The sequence below is a fragment of the Abramis brama genome, assembly GCF_963993115.1.
Source record: "Abramis brama genome assembly, chromosome: 8".
Classification (NCBI taxonomy): Eukaryota; Metazoa; Chordata; class Actinopteri; order Cypriniformes; family Leuciscidae; genus Abramis; species Abramis brama.
The window spans coordinates 30,633,696-30,659,810 of record NC_139970.1 but is presented as its reverse complement, the minus strand read 5'-3'; the positions used below and the strand labels follow the sequence as shown (position 1 = coordinate 30,659,810).

The 26,115-nt window shown below is 41.4% G+C and overlaps 1 protein-coding gene across 1 annotated transcript in view; it reads right to left on the bottom strand.

Moving 5' to 3' along the window:
- The window catches only part of clybl (citrate lyase beta like), a 73,623-nt gene that overhangs the window by 33,370 nt on the left and 14,138 nt on the right, over positions 1-26,115 (bottom strand). The gene's annotated exons all lie outside the window — the stretch shown is intronic.

The following is a 26,115-nucleotide window of genomic DNA, read 5'->3' as shown; positions in this document are numbered from 1 at the left end:
GAAAGAACTTCTACAGATGTGTGCAATAATAATTGGCATAAAACCTAAAGTTTCAACCCACACCATTGCAAGAAACCGACTGCTCCGTTCAATTCTCTTCCGCAGCAGAATCGACACTGAAAAAGTTCCCATTAATTTTTCTTTAGAAATAATTTAGAAGGGTCCATCAAAAGGAGGGAGCAAGCGATGGGTGTGGGGAGGGCAACGGGGTTAGCTTTTAACTTAGCATTTTTATTGACTCCGGGAAAACAAAATAAGGGATCCTACTAAGAGTGTGCACTCGGCAATAGCCATTCAGGCCTTTGGAGCTCCATTGTAGCACTTTGAAGGGTTTGAAAGGAAACCCCACTGGTGAAAATCCAGTGGAACATCTCCACAACAGAGCACAACTGTTCCCTTCGGCTTGAATGGGAGGGACATAAAAGGGGAGATGGACTTCTGAGGTACAGCCAGAAACAAAGGCAACAAAAGTGCTGATCATGAGGGAAAGACACAACTCGTTGCGGCAGAGAGGCTTGGAGAAAAGGAGCCTTAGACAATGGCACTCACGGCCAAGTGACACACAGAAGAGCCGAAAAATCTACACAAGAAGTGCTTCTCTCCCCACTTCACAAAAAACCCACAAGGAACTGCTGGATGACCGAGGGGCCAGAGTGTCTCAGAGGGGAAGAGGACGAGTGAGAGAATCAACGGCAGACTGACAGCAAAGTCTAACCAAAGAAGTGAAGTCAGAGAATCTGACAAGAGACGATGCAAAAAAAAGAAGAAAAAAAAGAAAAAGGGGAGCTTGTTTTGTTTAGGGAAAGACGGGAATATACAGGAAGAAAGAGACCTAATAAGAGGGAGGAAGTCACCCCTGTCTCTTTAGGCACTTTAAAAGGTGAAGCTCAATCTCTGATGCTTTCCCACAGTGAGAGCTCTGCCACAGCATCACTATTCCTGATGCTCCGCTCTGTTCTTTTCCAGGACTTTTGAAGTGCCTCTTTGTGCATCAAAACAATTAGCTTTTAACCCCCAGGAGAAACATTTATTCCCACCAACTTGCCCATTCAACAAGTGAATGACACTTAAAGTGGTGATCGCCTTCATCTCATCCTGATAAAAAGGCCCTTGTGACTACGGACATAAATAAATAAGTCCCATCTATAATTATTATGCCGTCCACTAACATTTCCCCTATTCCCGACACTTTGTTGGAACAGAAAATATTATTTTACCAGAACCAGCATGCGTTGTCCATTTTAATGGGTGGCAGGGCTTCATTTACAGTTAAACCGTGTCACCTCCAAGACTGAGCGCATCTGAACACAAGACGGCAAGGAGGGGGAGGGGGAGTGATTTGTTTGACGTTTTTATAAAACCTTTCCAAACGATGGCCGCCTCCCCTTCGCACCAGGTCATTTGCATGCTCCGAAGCACAGCCCCAGTCTGAAAGATTAACGCTGATATGCATACAGAAAGAACACATTTTGAGATATGCATAATGTGGTTTGAACTGTTCTGCACGTGCCTGTCCTTAGAACTTATGATATGCAAATAAAACCACACTATTTGAAACTTAAAGGGGATAGTTCACCTAAAAAATTTAATTGTGACATAGTTTGTTCACCCTCATGTCATTCTAAACCTTTGACTTTCTTTCTTCTGTAGAAATCAGAAGGGTCCAAGTTTATTTTGAACCCCATTGACTTTCATTGTATGGACAAAAAGAGCAAAAAAAATCTTCAAAATATCTTCTTTTGTTTTTCACAGAAGAAAGTCATACAAGTTTGCAACGACATAGTAAATGATGACAGAATTTAATTTTTTGGGTGAACTATCCCTTTAAGATAGATGATAATGCTTTCAAACTATAAAGTCAACTGATAATCTGAGGAAAGAATTATATATTTTAAAAAAAAATCAAAGTTACTAAAAAAAATATATATTACTAAAATACAATATATATATATATATATACTGTATATATTAAATATATGTAACCCTCTTCATCGGTGTGCTCCCCCCAAATGTCTCATGTCTGCGTTGTGTTTAAATGAAGGTTGAATGAGGAGGACACAAAGATCGTGGTTGTCACAGCGGTGAAGCTTTATTTATTGGGCTCTTTATCTGCACTAGCCACTAAGCAGCACACAGCAACATCTTTCCACAAGGAAATAGAACTGTTACCAATATCAAAATAACAATGCATACAAAATTATACAACGAAATAATATAGTTTTAGCTGCAGTTATAGTAACCTTAAATCACAGGGGTTCTCAAACACTGGAAAAATAACTTTCAGCATATGACAATTAAAGTTAAATGTCAGATGCATCCAAAATACAAAGAATAAACTCCAAAATACTAAGATAAACATTAAACACTATAAAATATACAGAAAAATATATCCCACCACATGGAATTTACAACACATGAAATAATATCAGAAATACAAATCCATCCATCGAAAATAACTGCACATATATGTTAGTAAACATCTTTAACAGCAATATATTTCTTCAAATAGCATGGATGGCCAAAATAACTTAAGAAATTAAATAGATTTATTAGAGTACAGCGATAACCCTCCTTACCTTTCCACAAGGAAATAGAACTGAATTAAACAACAGCTCCACCCATGTGAAGAAGGGCTCACTCACACAATGAAACACTCATAGAACACAGCTCCCCCCTAAGGCTGGGAGAAACATTCTACATCTTCCCTACATCCACCCCTTCTTTAAATGATGCCGTCCCAGTCATCACTTAAAAAAAAAAAATTAAGTCAGTTTAAATCTTAAGATTCTCTTTGAAGTGTCTGTGTGGGGTGTGTGTGTTTATATGTATTGCTAAAGTAGAGCTTCTTCTTTGCTTTAGGCTTTTCCCACACTTTCCTTCCTCTCTCTACCTTCTCCTTATCACTTTCACTTTGGAGGACATGTATCTCCAAGGAGAGTCTATTTGGTGGGCGCCTTTTCCACTCAGGATATCTCCTCGCTGGCCGCTCAGGATTGGAGACTTCCAACGGCGTCTGCTCCCCATGCTTCTCCTTTACACTCACAGTCTCTTTCAACTGACTTCCATGCTGTTTATGCTCTTCGACCACAACATCTGGCCATTCCACACTTGTGCCAATGTCTCCACTTTCACTTGTCTCCACTACTTCCTCTTCTTCCTCGGAAACACTTGAGTCCATTCCAGACACTTCCTCCATGTCAGGCTCTTCTTGGGCAAGGTACTTGGAACTCACCGGGAAAAACATACACTGGGACAGAAGAATTCAGTGGATGACTCTTTCCGTCACCATCTTCTGGACAAACCACATACAATGGAATTCCTGGCTGTTTCTTCACCACAACATATGGACGTGGTTCCCACCTATCAGCCAGCTTCTGTTTCCCCTCGACATAACACACTTTCACCATCACTCTGTCACCAGGTTGGAACATATGGCTTTTGGCTTTCTTGTCATAGTGCTTTTTCTGAAGATCCTTCGCATGCCTCAACATTCGGTCTGCCTCATCATAAGCATAGGTCAAGCACACATCCAGAGTCTGGACATATTCACTATACTCACATGGCTCTTTTGCTGTTGACAGGCCAAAAAGGAGATCAACAGGCAGTCATGGATGTCTACCATACATCAAGAAGTATGGGGAGAAACCAGTCGAATCGTGTTTAGTAGGGGTGTGACGAGACGCTTACTCCACGAGACGAGACGAGACACGAGATTGGGTTCACGAGAACGAGACAAGACGAGATTTTTACACAATTTTTAAGAAATCCTCAATGATGAAATGTATGAATGGAAAATAGTCTTTTATTCAACTGAAAATCACAAAATGCAAAACAATTTAGGTGCATTTTGAAATCAACTTGTAATGAATGTTATTTTACTTCTATTTTAATGAATTCTATGCAGTAAAGGACATGCAAACACTGCAAAATGTTTTGCTATAAACTCTACCGTCTGGCTTCTCCCCTGTACGATTTCACATGAGAAATCTAACTCCTTTCCACAAATCAAACATAAAAAATAAATAAAACAGTATAAATAAAATTAATATAAATAACTGAAATAACACTTTAAATGCAAACAGTGTGTATCCATAATCAAAGTACTGCTCTCTCAAAACTACAAGTTCAAACATAAATTTTTTTTTTCTTCAAGCATGAAAAAGAGATAAATTAACTACACAGAACAGACTAAGATTATGGTCATGTTCTTTTTCAAGAATATAAGCATGTCGACGATTTCTGGCAGCAGTTGAGACCTTTGGGCAGTAACTAGGGCTGCACGATATGAGGGAAAGCTGCGATGTGCGATAACATTGTTTAATATTGCGATGTCGATATGACTTGTGATATGTGAATGTTAGCTATACTGTTCCCATGTCTTAGTGCTTTAATAGGTTCTTTGCGCGATAGGTCAAATGTTTATTACCTGCCTGGTTCAGATTACACTATTTTAGCGCGATTTTGGCACGATCCGTTTCGTGGAGATTCGTAAAGGACAACGGGCGTCGGGACGCAAGATTCGATCGTTTCATTTCGTATAGTGTGTCATAGTGGGCGACAACCTACGCGTCTGCGATGCTTCAGGACATCACGACAGAAAGACTAGCATGTTTAATTTTAACGGTCCTCCACGACGGGTTGAGTGTGAGCGAGAGTGAGTGTGCGCGAGTGAGTGAGAGTGCGAGCAACAGTGAGTGTGCGTGTGTACGCGCGCGAGTGAGCGTGAGCGTGTGTGTGTGTGTGTGTGTGTGTGTGTGTGTGTGTGTGTGTGTGTGTGTGTGTGTGTGTGTGTGTGTGCGCGCGCGCGAGTGAGTGAGCGAGGGACAGTGAGTGTGAGTGTGTGTGTGTGCGCGGAGTGTGTGTGTGATTGGCCCGGCACACAAATGATTTAAAAGTGGCAGGGGCATCTTCAATACTAATTTCACCCTCACGCTCCATCACGCTGACATCACAACAACTCACGAGACAAAGTTTTACCTCGACGAGAAATCTCGTCGCGTTTTAATCTCGCGAGATCTCGTAACACGAGATCTCGTCACACCCCTAGTGTTTAGTGCAGTTGTAAGCATGTGTCAGTGCGTCAATATATTCAGGCCACCTGTTTTTTTTTTTAAAATCAGGATCAAGAGTGCCCAACATATTCAGTAGAGTTCTGTTAAATCTCTCTGTGGTACCATTTCCCTGCGGATGGTAGGGGCTAGTATGAGTCCTTGTAATTACCGTCAGCTTACACAACACTCCTTTACCACTGTACTCTCAAAATTTCAGCCTTGATCTGCATGGAGTCTTGCTGGGAAACCAAATCGACAGAAGAAATTCTTCCAGAGCATCTTTTGTGGGGTAAGCCTGGGCTATTCTTGAGAAATGATCGGTGATGACCAGGACATTCTCTATTCCTCCCTTAGACTTCTCCAGGACAAGGAAATCCATGCAAATGAATTCCATAGGGGCATTAGTGTGAATGCTCACCAGTGGAGCCCTATTTCACACTGCTCACTCCAGGACTTTATTTCACACTGCATTCTCGGCCAAAAGAATCATTCCCGAAACAGATTTAAGGTACGTTCAAATCCCAAATGACCAGAGTCGTCATAAAGACTTGTTTTAGCCAAAAGTTGCATTTTCTCTGGCAAGACCAGCTGAGCAATGGACCGTCCCTGAACATCTTTAACTTGCCTGTAAATAATTCCATCTCTAACCACCAGTCTCCTCCACTCTTTTAAGAGAAGCCGTGCATCTTTCCCTTTTTCCAACATTTCTCCACGTCTTGGCTTTTTGTTTAGGGTCTTGTAATTTAGGAATAGCCCAATGACAGGGTCCTCCTTTTGACATCCTCTGATCTCCAGCTTTGTCATTGCAGGCAGTGCATCAGTACCTACTCCATCAATGGATTTGCTAGCTCGTCAACCCGGTCCAGAAACTCTCCCTCTTTGCATACAACAGTTCTCTCCGTTTGCTCACTAACATCCACTTCCTTCCTCCCTGACTCATCACCGCAGGACTTGTCTTGCTGTGTGGAGGAAATGCACTGTGGGCAGGACTGAAGAATTTTTGTGACCTCTTGACTCGACATCCTTGAGAGTGCGTCGGCATTAGAATTGGACTTCACTTGCCTATACTCAATGTCAAAGTCAAACATGGCAAGCTGTGACACCCAACGCTGACCTGTGGCGTCCAACTTCACTGTACTCATCACATATTTAAGTGGGTTATTGTCAGTCAGCACAGAAAAATTATGCTCATAAAGGGGATCGTAAAACGTATCTGTAACAGCCCACTTTAGAACCAAAAATTACTTTTTCCACACCATCTTGAATCTTACGCAAGGACCGCCTTGCGCAAGTTCAACCAGAAGCATCCGTTTGCAGTACAAATGGTAAGCTGAAATTGGGGTAGCCCAGGATTGGTGCTGTAGTCAGTCTCTCCTTCAGTGCTTCAAATGCTCTCTCACATTCATCTGACCACTCAAACGGTTTCACAGGTCCAGAAGTTCCTTTCACCCCTCTTTTCTTCTTCTTTGGGTCTCCAGAGTTAAGTATATACAGGGGTGCCACCAATGTTGCATATCCCTTTATGAACCGTCTGTAGTACCCAGCGAAACCAATGAACCCCAGCACTTCCTTCACACTTGACGGCCGCTTCCAGTCTCTGACTCTGCATATCTTCTTAGGATCTGTATGAATACCCTCCGCGGACAGCACATGGCCCAGGTACTGAACTTCTTCCCTATGTAGACTACACTTTTGAGGCTTCAGCTACAAACCATGTTTGCGTTGCCGGCTGAACACTACTTCCAACTGCTCAAGATACTCTTCAAAAGTCCTAGAGAAGATAATTATGTCGCCGAGGTAGATAAGGAGGCTCTCAAAGTTCAGATCACCAAAGCAGCAGGTCATCAATCTTTGGAAGGTTGACGGGGCATTCTGCAGACCAAAAGGCATCCTGTTGGCCTCATATAACCCCATGGGGGGTGCTAAAAGCAGTTTTGAGCTTGTCGTGTTCAGCCACCTCAACTTGCCAGTAACCAGATGTAAGATCGAGAGTTGAGAAAAATCTTGCCTGTTCCAATGCCGCCTCTATTCTTGGTAGTGGAAAAGCGTCTCTAGTACTGCAGGAATTCAGTTTCCTGTAGTCCATGCAGATCCTCAGGGAGCCATCTTTTTTAGATACAACAACGATGGGGGATGTATAGGGGCTTTTGCTTGGCCGAATGACTCCAGCTTCTTCCATCTCTGATATGGCCTTCCGCACTTTCTGGTACTGAGACGGGAGTATTTTGCAATAAGGGAGGCGGAAAGGTTTCGAGTCTACCAGAGGTATCTCATGTTGCACTGTGGTGGTATGTCCATAGTCCATGGAGTGTTTGGAGAAGACATCAGCATTTCTCCTCAGCAAATCCTGGAGCAATGCCAACTGCTCCTCACCTTCTACTGCTGCAGCACTAAGATCAACTCCACATGTCATACCATTAACAGACTCAACATTGGAAGTCTGCTGTTGACTTTGACAAGATGCTGTCACTGAATTCCCACACTGACTCTGACACATTAACTGGTTCTGGCACAGCATTTGGCACTTTTCTTCCTCTTCAACGACATTCTGAACCAGGAAAGCATCTGCAAGCAGGGTCCTTGGGCTGACAATAACATCCCTTTCAGACAGATTCAAGAGCCGGATGGGAACACAACCTTTTTCCACATTAGCAAGCAGCCTGGCAACCATAAGGCCTTCTGGAACCCTTTTGGAGGACTGACTCTCCACTAGAACTGTGTAGTGCGTTCTATTCAATCCACCCATAACTCTGCCAATAACATCCTGCTCCTTACCAGCTGGTATCCTTATTCTGTGACAAGGATACTGTACTTGACCAACTTTACCTGTAACTCCACCATGTTCACTTTTACTCACAGCAACCACTGCAGAGTGCCACTCAGGATTGGTCAACTTCACTTTGGCCAGAGATTTTCTGCCATATGATGCTTGGAGGTCATTTCTGGAAACCCTTATTACATTAGTCCCACTGAGCAATGGAACACTGGATCGGTACTCTGTTACAGGGAAAACAAAAGCAGGAACATTTGAGTAGACCCTTCCCATAAACTTGCGGTTGATACAAAGCACACCAACATAAGATAAAGGGTTGGCCAGCGGCACCTTCAATGGGGATGTCTGATGGCTGCAATTCCTGAGTACATAGGAGAGGATGTTGTCGCCAGAACTCATCAGTAATTGTAGTTACTTGAGAGTCAATAAGAGCCTTACACATTTCTCCATTCACTCCAACCACCCCTTCATTACAGGGACCTACCAGCAGGGTATCAGCTGGTTTTGACCTGCCGGTTTCATGTTGCTGGGGACTCTGTTGCATGCCTGTGGTTGCCCCGGTAACCACAGGCCCTACACATTTAAATCCTGCCTGGACTGCTCCATTTTCGGCTTGGGCTGCCTCATCAGTCATCACTGTCCGACACAGACGTGTGATGTGTCCCGGTTTTCCATAACGATAGCACACTACGCCCCTTACTGCAGTGTCACTACTCTCTTGAGGTCTCTGGGTGTGAGGAAGCACAGTCCGTGGTGATGCTCTAACTCTAGCCTCCAGCTGCGTCAACCTGTTGATCTGATCCTCTTGACTGCTCACCAGTTTCTTCACCATGGCTGTGAGTTCAGCAAGATCTGTGTTCTGCCTATTTCCTTTCTCTGTTCTCGGCTTTTCACCACTCTGGTTACCACTCACTGCCGTAAACCGAGCCTGGGCATACGTCTTTTTGACCTTTGGCTGTGTCTGAAACTTCCTTGTCTCCCGAGCAAGGTTACGAAGTTCTGCTTGAAGTTCTTCAAGCACAATCTGCTTGAAGTTCACTTAGAAGTCTAGGCTTCATTGGCGCTATCCTGTGAAAAACCTCTTCGTCACTCAATCCTCTCATGAACTGACGAGTCAGTTTGCCGTCCCTGTCTGGAAAAGGCTGGCTTCCATACTGTGCATCTTCCACCGAACGTAAAGTGGCAATGGCGTATGAACACGCTGATTCGCCAGGGCGATGGTATCACTCATAGAAATCAGCTAATGGGTCCAGGGATGTCTGCATATCACTATACTCAGCTCGTAGTTCTTCAAAAGCTCTGCCGGCAGTCTGCTCATTAGGAGGGAGATTCAGAACTAGCCTCCTGGCTTCACCACTCAAATGTCGCACTACAGTAGCTGGGTTGTGGTGTGGTCATTGCAGAGGCATGGATGTATGCGTCTTGTTGTGCATACATATGTGAACCATGAGACACTGGCACTGTCATAGGAGCATGCACAGGAGGTGAGGAGGACGACACAAATGGCACAGTTCGAATGTAAGGTGCGCTGTCGCTCATTGGAATTTCGGTGTGTTTGAACAGAGTCTGTTTTCTGCAAAAAGTTGGTTCCAAACAAGACAGAAGGTGCTGGGGGCTGGAGTGTGTCAGGTGGTTTTGAGTACATGGCATTTGGCACACCATAACAGAAGGATGGAGGAACCTGAGAGGCCGTTGGATGACCAGGCAAGTTGGCTTGGGGTGAAACAGCCACTGCAGCAGGAGAGTGCAGGCCAAGTGCGCATATTGGGTGCCTGCATCATACCTGGATAAGTGGAATCTGTTGGGGGCAGGTATGGGTCATTTGGAGAATGTCAAGGTATGTCAGTTGGCATTCCGTTGGCCATGTTTGGTGAAGGCTGAATGGTAGTGACATTGGCATGCATGTTAGTTCGGGACGAAAAAGTTGCCACATTAGATGGGTGTGGGCCAACTGAAGACATGTGCATGGTGGTTGGAAGTCCATAGAATGGGTTATCTGGGGCTTGGGCATGAGCTGAGGGCTGATGTTGCGCAACTGGTGCCAGCTCACTGCCGAGGGGGGCACATTCTCTGTATGTGCCGCTAGCTGCCTTGTCTTTGGCCTGGCAGACTGTTGGGGGTTATCACTTGGCTGGGATACAGTTTCAATACTCACATCGAAGGGCATGCTTATTTCATACTGTTGGATTTTGTCCTGCTTTACTGGTAACCATGAGGTGGCCTGGAAGGGCTGCCTTAGTGGTACTTGGGGAAGAGGAGGTGGTCGATGAGGGGTGGTTTCATGGAGCCCCTGCATTTCTATTCCACTTCTTTAAATTTTCTCATCTGTGCAATACACACTGTGTATGTAGTGTGCAATACACTGTGTGTAGTGTTTGAAAATGTAAAAATATGAAAAGTGTAGTAAAGTTAAAATTAATGCTGTATGTGAATGTGTTGTATATATCTTATGTTTCCTGTAATCACAAAGCACATAATCATAAATTAAGGTAAATGGGGAAAAAAAAAAATAACCCACTTCAAGAGATTTAAATACACCCGAATGCACAAAAAATTATATTATTTCAAAAAGCACAGCAATTCACAAATTTGTTACTCAAATCAACAAATTAACACTCTTATAGCACAATATCAAAAGTTCAGACACAGAAAAAAAAAAAAAAAATCCTTCTTAAGCAAAACTCAGTTCAGTCCAACAATATCTTTAACACTGTCACTTTAAGACAAAAGAAAGTAGGTGGAATAATGTTTTTTTTTTTCTCTTTTGCTTTTTTTTCTTTCTTTTGCTTCTTTTTTTTCACTCTACTCACACTTCTTATTTGTCAGATTGCTTACTTCCGTTGACGTAGAAACCAACGATCTGGGTTCACGGCACCAAAGATGTAACCCTCTTTGTCGGTGTGCTCCCCCAAATGTCTCTGCGTTGTGTTTAAATGAAGGTTGAATGAGGAGGACACCGAGATCGTGGTTGTCACAGCAGTGAAGCTTTATATATTGGGCTCTTTATCTGCATCAGCCACTATGCAGCACACAGCAACATCTTTCCACAAGGAAATAATACTGTTAGTTACCAATATCAAAATAACAATGCATACAAAATTATAAAACGAAATAATATAGTTTTAGCTGCAGTTATAGTAACCTTAAATCACGGGGGTTCTCAAACACTGGAAAAATATCTTTCAGCATATGACAATTAAAGTTAAATGTCAGATGCATCCAAAATGCAAAGAATAAACCCCAAAATACTCAGATAAACGTTAAACACTATACAATATACAGAAAAATATATCCCACCACATGGAATTTACAACACATTAAATAATATCGGAAATACAAAACCATCCATTGAAAATAACTGCACATAATTAGTAAACATCAATATATTTCTTCAAATAGCATGGATGGCCAAAATAATTTAGATTTATTAGAGAACAGCGATAACCCTCCTTACCTTTCCACAAGGAAATAGAACTGAATTAAACAACAGCTCCACCCATGTGAAGAAGGGTTCACTCACACAATGAAACACTCATAGAACATAGCTCCCCCAAGGCTAGGAGAAACATTTTACATCTTCCCTACATATATATTAGGGATGTCAATTTTCACAAATTCCCATGATTTAAATTAACGATCAATTATTCGAATAATGACCTCTGAAAAGTTACCTCTGAGTACCTCTTACCACGTACCATAACAGAGCAGCCAGCATCACAGGCATCACACACATGACCAGCGTCGGCCAATAGTGAGCCTATGTTCTGACGTACAACCCAGAAGCGCTGCTGTGTGAAATCACTCAGAGGCCCACACAGAAGAAAATGAATAGTTGAATAAAGTCGTTATTTTTGTTTGTTTTTTGCGCCCAAAAAGTATTCTCATCGCTTGATAAACTTAAGGTTGAGGCACTGTAGTCACTTGGAGTATTTTAACAATGTCTTTACTAACTTTTCTGGGATGGCAGATATCGAATACATAGAAGCCTATAGGAGTGAGCCAGCTCTCAGATTTCATAAAAAATATCTTAATTTGTGTTCCGAAGATGAACGAAAGTCTTACGTGGTTGGAACAACACGAGGGTGAGTAATTATGACAGAATATGCATCTGATGCAGTGGCATATGGCCAACAGCATGACAGGGTGTGAAAATGCTGCTCAAAACGCTATGTTCCTCACCAAATGAATGAGAGTTTTTAATCAAAATAAACAGCTGTATAGGAAAATGTTTCAATGTGATTGATCATTTAATTAAATTACTTATTTAATAATCAAATATAACGACTAATACAACATGTCACCAACACCGCCTCAGATGAGTGCTTGTCAGAATGTGTTGTGGAAAACGGCAACTAAACATATGAATTCACAACGATTTAATAAAACGAACACAAAACTGGAGCACTTTGCTAGTTGCTTTGCTTTGCTTTGTATGTGGTGCATGTTGCAGTGCTTCTGCTTCTGTTTCTTTAAATTTTAAGTTTTAAATTTAAAATGTTTGCGATTTTAATATAAGTAGCCTACATGGTTAAATATTTGACCACTTGCTTGATCTACTTAATAAAAGTAGAAGTAATGCATGGAATAATAGGCCTACGTTGTTTAAATTGTGTTTAAACGTGCATACGTCCATTAAAGAGTGTATACACGTGTACAAAGAGAATCGCAATGCTGACAAAACGTTTTTTAAATAAAAGTTGCTGATAACTTCTGGATTTGAAATACAAATAGTGAGTATGTGTTTGTGGTACAGCCGCGGATTAGTTGCGCACTGCAAACGCAGCATATGTGAAAGCACTATAGCGCGTGCTGCTCCTGTGTCGCATACGCACTGCAACACGCACCGCATACGCACTGCACACGGAGTATGTGCGAAACGGGCGTGACTCATGTTGTGGACGCGCTCTTCCTGGAGCAACGCGATGAAACACGGCAACTAAACCCAAATAATTCAATGTTTTATTACAATATTGTTCTCTTTATAATGTTATGTAATATGACAATCCCAACATAGTCATTATTAGTCGTGCATTGCCGTTTGAGCTGCGCGCGCTTAAGCTGATCACCGCTTTACTACAGCGTTTATTCTTAACCAAATGCATCCTATTTGAGATACATTTGATATAGATAGGCCTACACAAAATAAACACAATATTACAACTTACATTTGCACAAAACAAAAGGCTGTGATGAAGGTGTAAAATGGTCAAAAAAACATAACTCCGGTGCGCTCGCTTTACATGTTTCGCGGTTGAGCAGCACGCACGCGCATGCGCATGAACCTGCTTAATCGACGATCGATACGTTTTATCAATTAAATGTATTATCAACAATTAATCGATCGTCGATTAATCGTTAACATCCCGAATAATGGAAGAGGCTAAACATGACTGTCAATCTCCCTCGGACTGGGGCTCCATGCAAGATCTCACCTCGTGGGGTCTCAATGATCCTAAGAAAGGTGAGAAATCAGCCCAGAACTACACGGGAGGAGCTGGTCAATGACCTGAAAAGAGCTGGGACCACCGTTTCCAAGGTTACTGTTGGTAATACACTAAGACGTCATGGTTTGAAATCATGCATGGCACGGAAGGTTCCCCTGCTTAAACCAGCACATGTCAAGGCCCGTCTTAAGTTTGCCAATGACCATTTGGATGATCCAGAGGAGTCATGGGAGAAAGTCATGTGGTCAGATGAGACCAAAATAGAACTTTTTGGTCATAATTCCACTAAATGTGTTTGGAGGAAGAAGAATGATGAGTACCATCCCAAGAACACCATCCCTACTGTGAAGCATGGGGGTGGTAGCATCATGCTTTGGGGGTGTTTTTCTGCACATGGGACAGGGCGACTGCACTGTATTAAGGAGAGGATGACCGGGGCCATGTATTGCGAGATTTTGGGGAACAACCTCCTTCCCTCAGTTAGAGCATTGAAGATGGGTCGAGGCTGGGTCTTCCAACATGACAATGACCCGAAGCACACAGCCAGGATAACCAAGGAGTGGCTCTGTAAGAAGCATATCAAGGTTCTGGCGTTGCCTAGCCAGTCTCCAGACCTAAACCCAATAGAGAATCTTTGGAGGGAGCTCAAACTCCGTGTTTCTCAGCGACAGCCCAGAAACCTGACTGATCTAGAGAAGATCTGTGTGGAGGAGTGGGCCAAAATCCCTCCTGCAGTGTGTGCAAACCTGGTGAAAAACTACCGGAAACGTTTGACCTCTGTAATTGCAAACAAAGGCTACTGTACCAAATATTAACATTGATTTTATCAGGTGTTCAAATACTTATTTGCAGCTGTATCATACAAATAAATAGTTAAAAAATCATACATTGTGATTTCTGGATTTGTTTTTTTAGATTATGTCTCTCACAGTGGACATAAGTGGATATATATATATAGAGAGAGAGAGAGAGAGAGAGAGAGAGAGAGAGAGAGAGAGAGAGAGAGAGAGAGAGAGAGAGACAGAGCAAGCATTAGTAACTTAAAAATTAATTGTACTGTCATTTATGCTTACAGCAAAAAACACAGAGTGGGAAAGCCAAAATAAAATCTACCGTTTCCTCCTGCTGATGCTGACAGACACCATCCCAGCTTGCACATTCCCAGGCAAAAGGTCCTGGCGATTAAGGCATGCACTGCCCCATGCAATCAAGAGGAGCCCACTTTTAACCCACGACTCTGTCTTTCCCTTTCACTTTAGCTGATTAATAGATCAACGCTATAATTGATTAGTGGCAAGGTGTGAATTTAACCAGAGTTCAGCAGCAATAATGGTCTCCCCACAATAGCAGCCGACGTAAAATGTAAAATGATAGCCTGCAGCCTGATGGCCATCAAAGGAGCGCAGCCCACATAAAGAGGCCGGCTATTCTCTGGAGCGCTGAATTTCTTTGGGCTTTTTTCTCTTTGTAATGCTGTCAGTTTAACTGACAGGAACCATTATGGACGGTGCTTGTCAGCTCACCTTCATAAAACAAGCTGTAAAACAGCAAATAACAGGCTTATATGGCTTCATTATCTGAGGCACTCTAAATCACAGTGGAGGCGCTGGGTTCTCGTGCGTGTACCATCCCTTCAGTTCAACCCTCATCTGAGAGGGCAGACAGGGCGTTTTCAGAGAGTAAAAAAGAGGGAGAGAGAGAAGTTGAGTGGCCCAGTCTCTTCTTCTCTAAGCGTTAATAAACTTCATCCTTTTCATCAACCACAACAGCAAGAGAAGCCCCTCACCATGTTTAACAATCATTATTCAACACGTTATTAATTAGACCACATCCACTCTCCTATAGTTCCAAACCGAGGTGATCAGGGGCACCCAATGTTAAGATAAAATGTCCTCACAGTGGGACACAACTGAAGTGGAGAGGAAAAGAACGAGGAAGGAGAGATCGAGGGACAAAGAGAGAGAGAGAGAGAGAGAGAGAGAGAGAGAGAGAGAGAGAGAGAGAGAGAGAGAGAGAGAGAGAGAGAGAGAGAGAGAGAGAGAGAGAGAGAGAGAGAGAGAGAGAGAGAGAGAGAGAGAGAGAGAGAAAAAAACTGTTAATAAAAGTACTGCTCCGGTGAAAATATTTAAGAGGTAACGCGACAGAAAGGGGTAGTTGAGGCACAGATGGAGACTGCATCTGGGAATAGAAACCTTTTGCCACTGCAACACGCTTGACGAGCAATTGGTTTTATTTATTTCATGCAAATAGATCCGGGCCTTTCACTAACCTGACAGCGGGGGCTGTGAGGTGTCGGCCTGTTTGAGGCACTGAGCGTTTCTGACTGCTTGCTGAGGTGCTGCGGGGAAAGATTGTTGCGATAGGTGGAGGCAGGGCTGCTCAGATTTTCACTACATTATTACTGGATTAATCGTATTACCGTGATATCTATAGAAATTATGAGAAGAAAAATGCTATCAGTCAAATTCATCATTTGTGTTTTTCACTTTTATTTTGGCAAATTCATCACACTCAAAATAGGAATATGGAGGCGGAGAGACTGTAACAAAAACTGCCAAAAAATATAAAAAATAACACTGCTGATCAGCACCTCATGTAGACGGAGGTGTCTAACACCCCATTTTTCTTTTGTTGTTTACCTTTTTTTCTTCTACAGAATCCCCCCAAAAATTAACACACTGGTGAGATAACAGCATTTCTCAGCCGGAGGTTCCTGAAAATCTAGCCAGCATAATATGTTTTTTTATAAATCACGTAGGTCTGTTTTTTAGCAGGTTTTTTTAGTAGTACAGCTTTGATTTATTTATTAATTAATTGAATCATTCCTTTTTAGATTAATTCATTCTTTCAACCCTAATAAAGAACATATTAAAACAAAGACTGTGAAAACCAAATTATTAGTATCAGAAATAAAACTATAAATCATGATGAATGCAAATAAAGTAAGAAAATAATTGAAGGGGCTGAGCAGAATACAAGTAATTCTATATTTCACTGAAAGTCTGCCTTTGGCTGAGACAAACAAATGTAATTGTTTGTCAAACAGTGTGATTTGAGCGGTGCAGGTTGGGATTGTTCTAGATGCAGCAGTGAGTAGAGGACAGAGAAAGAGAGAGGAGGAACAAGAGATCAGTGTGACTGTCTCTTTAAGCACAGACAGGTTGGGAGGGCTGACTGATTAGCGTTTGTTTTAAACAGCAGTGCTAAGATTGACGAGTTGCCGCCAATAGCTCTGCGTCCCTGACACTCTCTCACACCCACACACTCAAATGCACTACAAAAGACATTAGATGTCATAAATGACTTAGATGACAAATTACTATGAAAAGGGACATTTTTATACTTTTTTAGAAAATGTGAGTGCAAGGCTCACTGCTATGATGCAAGGGCATCGCCGAGTGGTTGCTAGAGTGGGTTACTAGAGTGCTAAGGTGATAAAGATTCCTAGATAATAATTTCCTGGACCAAATAAATAATCCAACCATGTCAGTCTCTATGATATTCCGGGCTACAGATATAACTCGGACTCCTCCTTCAATGGAAGTCAATGGAAATATATTTGCAAATGAGACACCAACATTCTGGCAACAAAAAATATTCAGCCAAAATAGAAAAATAGGGCTAAAATCATTGACATTCACAGATGACGCGTTTTGACTGTATCAGTGTCTATTTCATGTACACAATGTGAATAAGCAACATCAGGTAAATATGTCAGACACTTGCTAGAGTATAGCAATATGTAAAATTTGTTCAGCTGAAATATTGAGATCACCTGAGAACAAAACACTCCGAATATAATAAAGAGTTCAATTACACAAATTTAATTAATACAAAGGTTTTAGTTTTCGGATAAATAAATTACCTTTATTTGGGTAAAAAAATGAATTAAAAAAATTACTCTGGAACATACATTTTTGTCCATTTTATTGTTTACTAGGCAAAAATTGTGTGTCCAACAACTTAAAGTGATAGTTCACCTCATCTCAACAAGCCACATTGTTTAAAGTATCATTCATGTCTGTAGCACAAAATGTTGCAAGACGAGTTACAATCCAAAGTTTAATACTTAATTATGTATTCATAAATCCATTTACTACTCCTGCGTTAAGAATATGCAGGTGTGCACATTCAAGCACGCAACCATGCACCCACACACTCTTGCACGCACCCACACAAGTGTGTAAATAAATCTAACCTATATGCCATGCCAAAGGAAGCAGACACACACACACTCAACTCAGCCCCAGAGAGGCGTTGCTTTGTCATACCTCTACTCTCGACAGGCTCTGCCATCTCCATGCCATGCTCAACTCTTCTGGCTACACTCCAAAGCACCTCAAAAGCACGCCTCGCTCTGTCCCTCCGCCATATGGACAGATCTGAGCCCTTTGTAGTCATCTCTCTATGGAGGGCCTACCTGACTAAAGCCCAGCGGACTGCGACCTGCAGGGATGAGCACGCCGGCGCCAGAGATTGGCTCTTAAACACGGCGTAACACTTGCCATCTGACTGCCGTAACAATCTGCACCCTACACACACACACACACACACATTTTTCAAACCGTCTTTTTCGAGAGTTCAAATGTAATACATTTTGAAACAAATAATAACAAATATATGTGTTAAACACAGGAGCTATGAAAACCCTGACTGGTGACAAAAACTTTAAATAAATAAATCAATATTTTCTTTCAGCAGTGGAATGCACATGAATATATTCTGAAGAACGCGCAAGCTGCTATTTTTTCATGGAACAAAATCATATAGAGACTGTTAAGCATTGCAAATGTAGCCCCTGAAACTCACACACAATATTCCATACACCCCTTTGCCTTCAGAACTACCTTATTTCGTTGTGGCATAGATTTAAAAGGTGCTTTCCTCTTGCAGATTTGTTGGCTGCACATCCATGATGCGAATCTCCTGTTCCAGCACAACCCAAAAGTGCTCTATTGGATTGAGATCCGGTGAGTTTGATATGATCTGAACTTTGTGACATGGTGCGTTATAGTGCTGGAAGTAGCCATCAGAAGATGGGTACACTGTGGTCATAAAGGGATGGACATGGTCAGCAACAATTATAGTGGCATTTAAATGATGCTCAGTTGGTACTAAGGGCCCCAAAGTGTGCCAATAAATACCCTCCACACCATTACACCACCAGCACCAGCCTGAACCGTTGATACAAGGCCATTGATATGCTTTCATGTTGTTTACGGCAAATTCAAACCCTTCCATCTGAATGTTGTAGTAAAATGGAGACTCAGACCATGCAACATTTTTCCAAACTTCCATTGTCCAATTTTGGTGAGCCTGTGTGAATTTTAGTCTCAGTTCCATTCTTAGTTGATAGGAGTAGCACACAGTGAGGTCTTCTGCTGCTGAAGCCCATCTGCTTCAAGGTTTGACATGTGGTGCATTCAGAGATTTATAACAAGCTCATACCTCAGTTATAACAAGTGATTATTTAAGTTATTGTTGCCTTTCTATCAGCTCAATCCAGTCTGGCCATTCTCTTCTGACATCTGGCCTCAAGATATTTTTGCCCACAGAACTGCCGCTCATTGGATATTTTCTCTTTTTTGGACCATTATCTGTAATGTCCCATGCCACTTTTCCAGAATATCTGCATTGGTTTTTATGGCAATGAAATGGCATTGGTAGGTATACACCAAAAACAACAACTTCAACATGGAGTGGTTGGCAAAATAGATGATTTTTTACAACATGACAATGTGAAGCCCTGCACTGGACTCCTGCGTATTATGAGGCAGCAGCAGAAACATTGGAGGCTGGTATGCATGGCTTTATTCTGTGCTGTCATTTCTGCCTGTTTCAAAACATGCCTCCGTTATAATTTCATTTTCTACTCGTCCGGGGCTATGCAACAACACAACCTTGTTTCTTCAGCGATTTTCAGCATGTTTCCTATAACAATGTCTGATGTTTACATAAACCAAACCAAGCAAAATCTGATTAGAGCAGTCAGACTGAAACGGATTTCCAGAAATGCAATTTGAATAGGATTTCAAATCACATAGGAACGTAGCTCGAAACAGATTCGAATCGCATTTTATGTGATTTTTTGTTGTTCACACTTGCTGAATCTGATTGGATTTCAATCGTATATGTGCAAAAAACGGATTTGGACTGACAGTCTGAACAAGGCTTTTAATCACCTTTCTTACCCATTTTGATTCTCAGTTTGAACTTCAGCAGATAGTCTTGACCATGTGTACAAGCCTAAATGCATTGAGTTGCTGCCATGTGATTGGCTGATTAGATATTTGTGTTAATGAGCAGTTGAACAGGTTTTCCTAATGTGGCCGGTTTTGAGAGTATATGCATATATAAACTTGCCATAATGGTTGCAAGACATGGATTAATCAATGCTGTTTGGTCACTGATGTTAAACCTTGATGTGACAAGTTTAGAACTTCAATATGCGCAAAAAAAGATTTGAGAGCCATGATTTTATTTTATTTTATTTTTTACAAAAACGGGACGTAAAATTTACTGGGATATTTTAAATATTCCTCACACAAACTTACCATATGGCTTATTGGAATATAGCGCACAAGTTGTATGGACTACTTCAATGGTGCTGTTTTGTCCTTTTTGACTACCCCTGAGTGAGTTCACTGAAAGGACAAGAGCAGCATGAAGATTTTTCGGTATTTTCTATATTTTTTCCAAAACAGAAAGACATACAAGGTTGGAACACCATGAAGATGGGTATATGATGACAGCATTTTTATTTTTGAGTGACTATTTCTTTAAGTGTTACATTAAGACATCAGGAGGATGCTTACGCAATGACTGTGGGGTACAGCCCATGTGTGTGGATAACTGTGTGTGTGGATGTGTGTGTGTGTGTGTGTGCGTAGGGGAAAGACGGATGGCCTAGCTGCACCACAGGTGGCTGAGGCCCAGCGCAGGGAGGATACGGGTCAGAGAGACTCTGTCTCCAGCTTTGTGGATGAAGGCAGCCCATGTGGCTCTTTGAACAGAACAACTGAACACAGAACAAATAGTAAGAAGGCATAGACACAGACAGACACAGGTAAGATCTTCCCATACCACCCAGCCTGGAGCTTATGTATATGATGGACATTGGGGTTTTGTTCCCACCAGACCAAACAAATGGCACTGGACTGAGCTTGAATTTGGTTAATTTCTGCTCCGAGCTGCATGTTAATGTTAGAGAGCAGATCTGGAAATATATTCTGCTCTATATTTTGCATATAACTAATTAATTGCTAATATTACCCCAACAGCAACATAGTGTTGGCCCAGATCCGGACTGGAATCCACACGTAGCAGATGTGGGCCGGATCTGGGCCGACACTATGTTGCTGTCTGGGTATTGAATTCTTAACTCACTAAATGATGGGAGAAGATTGCAAATGAAGATTGCATTGTGTATCATGCTTCCAAGTGAGAAAAGTTCCTTGTTTCATAATCATTGTTAATAAATGGAAAACTAATTAGGATATATGCAAATTTATTTATGCAAATTTTAATGTTAACAGTGCCTTTTAAATTAAGTTGAACTATAATTAGGGGTGAGCGGGGCACAAACTAACGTGGGGCTAGTCGTAACACACATGGGTTAAAACTTTCCACACATGCCAGCATGACGAAACTTAGTGTATTTACAAGTTGCCATATCAACACTATATAGAGAAAAAATTGTGCCAAAATTTTTAAATCTTTGGAAGATATCATACATTTATTTAACCATAGCAAAAGTACATTTCTTACTTAAGTAAATTTTTCATCAGTTTTTTGTTTATTTAAAATGATCTGATATTATTTTAATCTAATATACTTAACAGTTGAGATAGTTCTTTAATGCTGATCTAACCAGCAGAATACACTAGCCAGGTTTATATCCTAGTTGCGCAGGTAGGGCATGTTGTAACAGTTACAGTGTGCCCCTATTAGAACTATGCTATTCTATTCTATACTTTTATGAATTCTGTTGAGAAACCATGAGAAAAGAATGAATAAAGACAGAGTCAATGTTTAGAAACTATTAATTATTATTATGTTTTGAACTATGCTCTATAGCTGTGTTTTGCAGTGTCTTTGTTGTCAAACTCAAATTTTTATTTTATTTTTAATTATTAAAAAATGCCCCACTTATGGGGCATGTTGTCACATTTCACTTCCATTCTTTCGGGGTATATCAAGAAAAAAAAGTGTATTAATAAAACAAAACCACACAATTGTACTAGACAACCCCAAGTGAATTTACACAAATTGAGAATGTCAAAAAGTGTTATACTAGCCTATACTAGCCATGTCTAGTATAGGACTGTTTCCTCTATTGCAGTTCTATCTAATCCCAAACACTCCCTCTAAAGCTGCCGAACACAAGCCTGATTAGTTTACCTCGCCCTCAAGTGGTAGGATCTGGTACTGCATGTTTATGTTGCATCACATGGGTGTGCTTTTGAAAACCTGGGAAATCATGACTGATTTTGATCAGGCTGGTCTCCCAAGAGTGGCTTGCAAATTAAAAACAAACACACAATTATATATGCATTTATAGATAGGAACAGTTCAACTGTTTTGAATCACATTTCCCGGTTCAAATTGCACAAATCACAAATTGCTCAGATAAACTCACGCGTGCTTAGGTTGGTGGTTAGACACTGAACAAATGAGAGGTGTCTCTTTCATAGGTGTCCCCCTCTCCTTTAAAACACTCTAAACCCAGAAAAGACACAGAAACAGGCACTGCCATTACTTAACAAAGAGACTGTGACACTCGCGCTGACCCTGGGTCAGTGAAACCTGACATGAACCGTGTGCATTTACAGCACTATTAGACATTTAAGGAGGATTCAGTCTCTCTCAGGCATGAATGTTTCCACCAGACCTGCACTAATAGCATCTAAACAGCTAATATCAACAGAACGGCCATTCAAATGCCGCACGCATGACTGACGTTTAGCTAGAGCTCTGTATCAAGCAAGATACTAGGGCAATGTGTAAGCGCTACCAGTAACATGCATCGTAAAATGAATGAATGAGATGGTGGAAAAACATTTGATATTAATTTATAGTTCATAATAAAATGCTGTTCTTAGGGTGTTAATAGAAATATCTCTTGTCTAGTACACAAGTAATAATCTGTTTTTGAGGCTGTTGTGGTCTGCGTGTGTGTGTGTGTGTGTGTGTGACCCAGAAGCCTATGTGACTGAACACCCCCCAACCCGCACCCTCCCTTCAGCCCAGTCCAGATCCTTTAATTAATACTGGCTTAGACCCGATTGCTTCTGACACTACAGGGAGTTTCCTGAAGCCCAGCCCACTTCTGCTCCACAACACAGTGACCAAATCCACCGAGGCCGCCCACCTCCACTCAGACACAAGACCTTGTGAAGACAATAATTAAAATTAACCATATTATAGTCACTCAAATAGTAGCCTTTGGTCCTTACGGTCAATTTCAAGCAGGCAAAATAACGAAGTTCTGGCGTCAGGCTCTTAAAAATGATTGGTTAACAAGTATTACCAAACAATCAAACAACAAACCACATCAGATTATTGGGCCTGAATTGTGGTCTATGGTGATAACGCACAGCTGAAAACCTAAACATTTTCACTCAGGTTAACCACTAGCACGTGGGGAAGCAAATCCAGATAACCAACACTGCCAAATTTTCACCCAGCACAGCGTATGAGGAAAAGTGGAGCATGTACGTTCCAGTGCCACGATATTTGGCCCATCGTGGGGTCATGAATCCAGCAGCGCCCTGTGTGGAACCGCTCCAACTCAGAACTGCTATGATCCACACAGACTTGCGGTCTGCATGGTATGTTAAACATTACATCAGACGGCTACAGAAACATTTATTATGAATATTGATCATTTTTTTTAAAACTGAGGGCTTATTTAAATGCATTTACGATATGAAATTCCAGCTCTAAATGCTAAACAGACATGCTGCTGTGTGTTTCTCGGAAGTAAATACCAGGTTTCGTTTAATTAGCGTGACAGTGGAAACATGACTGAAGGCTACGGCTATAATCCAACATACCAAACCACTGAATACAGTATTAACATACAGAATCTAATGGAATCTGGAATACAAATGCTGAGCGGAGGGCAGCGGGGAATAAAAAGAGCGAACGTGGAAAGGCAGAGTGGAGGTGGGAGGGTGGAAAGGGCAGCGTGTTTGTTTTCTTGCCTCTGGCTAATGAATTTACTAAACTGCCAGGTGGATGCAAATGGCAGAGCAGGCGCCTCGACTCTGCAGACGGCAAACTTCACAGCATCTGTAGAAACGCTGCAGTAAATCCAGAAGGCCTACATCAGTGTGTAAGCAGAGGGGGCAGGGGGGATAAACAACCCTTCATCCTAAGGAGAAAGGCATACAGTCAAACAACTCTTTTAAACAGACAGTCAACAGATTAGCACTAGCAAACAGCTAAGTAGAGTGCAACGGGTTGAGTTTTTCACTAAATGACGGTCCATCTTTTCAAGATACCAACTGTATTCATACAAAAAACCCAACCTAAATATTACAATATGCATGTAGTGATGGTTAGCTAATACTTCATGAAGCTTATTTAAAGTAAGCCACAGTTGAGCAAAGACAAATGCTTTTTTCACAATAAGCATTTTAGAGTGACCCCCAATGGTGAGGGAGTCCTGGAGTATGACGCGTGAGAGCAACCCCAGTATTGCAGAACAGCGTTGCACAAGCCATGATATAACATTGAGAAAAGCAACAGAGAGCAGAGTCAGAGTCTTTCTCGTGTCTAATGTTTGTTCGGTATATCAGCTTCAGAGGGAATAACATTATAATCTCCTTTGCAGTAGAGAAAGCTGCCTACATACACAGGGGAAAAGAGTAACCGCAAAGACTTTGAGTTAAAGGTAAATGCAGCTTTCGTGTCTTAATCAGCTTTCCCTCATATACTGGCCCTGATAATCATAACATATACAGCTTGCAAATCTGTTTTTGTGAATTCTGTCTCTCTCTATGCCCGTCTTACTTTTTTCTCAATTGGCTGTACGTCACAATGCGGAAGAAAAGATCTGTCGCTCTTTCCATTTCATCACGAATTTAAGTCCCTGTGCACATTTTACATTGTCGTCTTTTTAAAAATGTGTAATAAATGCTTCTATTTCGCCTTGTTTTTTATTCAGTTGAGTTAAATTAAGGTTTTTTTATTATAATAAGTCTGATGCTTTATGATCTTTAATGTGCTTCTTTTTGTTAGTTGTTAATAGTGTCACTAACTACAGTATGTTTATAGGCTAGCTTGGTTGTAGCTTACTTTAAATAAGCTTGATTACTAATTTTAGGCTGAGATGTACCATTTTGTCATGCTACACAACTACTTGTTGGGAAAAATTGTTAGTGGACTTCAAAAACTGAGCAGTTGCAGGAAATATTTTTTTTTTATAAATTAGTAGTTGCTATTTTAGTTGAATGAGTTTAGTTACCCCTCATCCCTGACAGCCAGTTCATTCGCTGATAAGCTCAACAAAATTAATTCTCACATCTTGCTGAATAAAGTCTGGATAATCAGTATGATGGAGGGAGGGAGGGTTGTGGAAAGGGAGGAATGGAAGCTGTTGAGCTTGGCCGTGGACCGCATCCAACCACCACCCTTCCTTCCCCACTCCACCTGGACAACATTTTCACCACCTGATACACATCAACATGGAAAATACACGTCACACGTTTACAGCAGGTACACGAGCTGAGAAAGCACAGCATCTTGGGATGTGAACGGACTTTATCATTTATCATTGGCTGGGGTGATTATGCAAAGCCCGAAGTGTCTTTTACCTAAACTGTCCAACTTTTTCACCTCCAGCTGACATAACCGCTGACAGCATGGCTGATGACTCAGAGGAAATTATTTGAAAAGGTTCCATGTGATATTTCAGAAGCTTTCCTGTCCAGGCGGCACATAGGTGTGTTAATGATGGAAACTTCAGCAGATTGACACCCAGGTCAGGCAGGATGGCACTGAACACACGCTATTTTGCTTGGATAATGCTGGCATTTTCAAAACCGCTTGCCTAAATGTGGCGTCAATTGATAACATTTATCTTCTTGTTTGTGCTATGACAGGAATCCAAAAATAGACACAACTGCATCACCCCGTAAATGACATAAACGAATCAAACTTAAACAGTATTCACTGCTCAAGTCAGAGTCCGATTATAACTGAGCCCTTACCACTGCAGTGACTCTAATGAAGTCCGTCTGCGCCTCCTTAACCCGAGTTAAAGGAGGAGCAGCGAACTGGTTTCAATTTAGACTTGTAAGGGACAGAAGCTTTCCAAAATCCCAGGCCTCATGACTTCCTTCCGTGGATGTAGAGGAATGCTGTCTGGCTTTATGCACTGCTGTAGGACTATAATAAAGCGAGAGGAGAGGAGGGGAGGCAAGTCAAGGGCATGTTTTTACCCTTTCTATGCAACACTTTACCTTCATCTATGAGAACTAAATAAGACTGGGAAAAATCTAACCAGACAATAAGAGAAGTTGAACCAAAAGAAAAAAAATCTGTGTTTTTTTATTTATTTTTTTTTATTATTTAATCCCCCCAATAATAAGTGGTTAATTATGGTAAAATGTCAACACTAAAAACATTTTTTTTCAGTTTTAAAGTTCAACCCACCTACAATCCACCAAAAATACACTGCTAATAGAATTAAATAATAATACAAAATAAGTAACAGCAAAATTTACATGCTTTAGTAAAATTAACATAAACCAAAAAGTGACCTTCCTATAAAAAAAGGAAAATGTAAAAACCTTGCTCAAAGCAAGCTTGCCGTAGCCTTTATCAAACACACAGTGGTTAA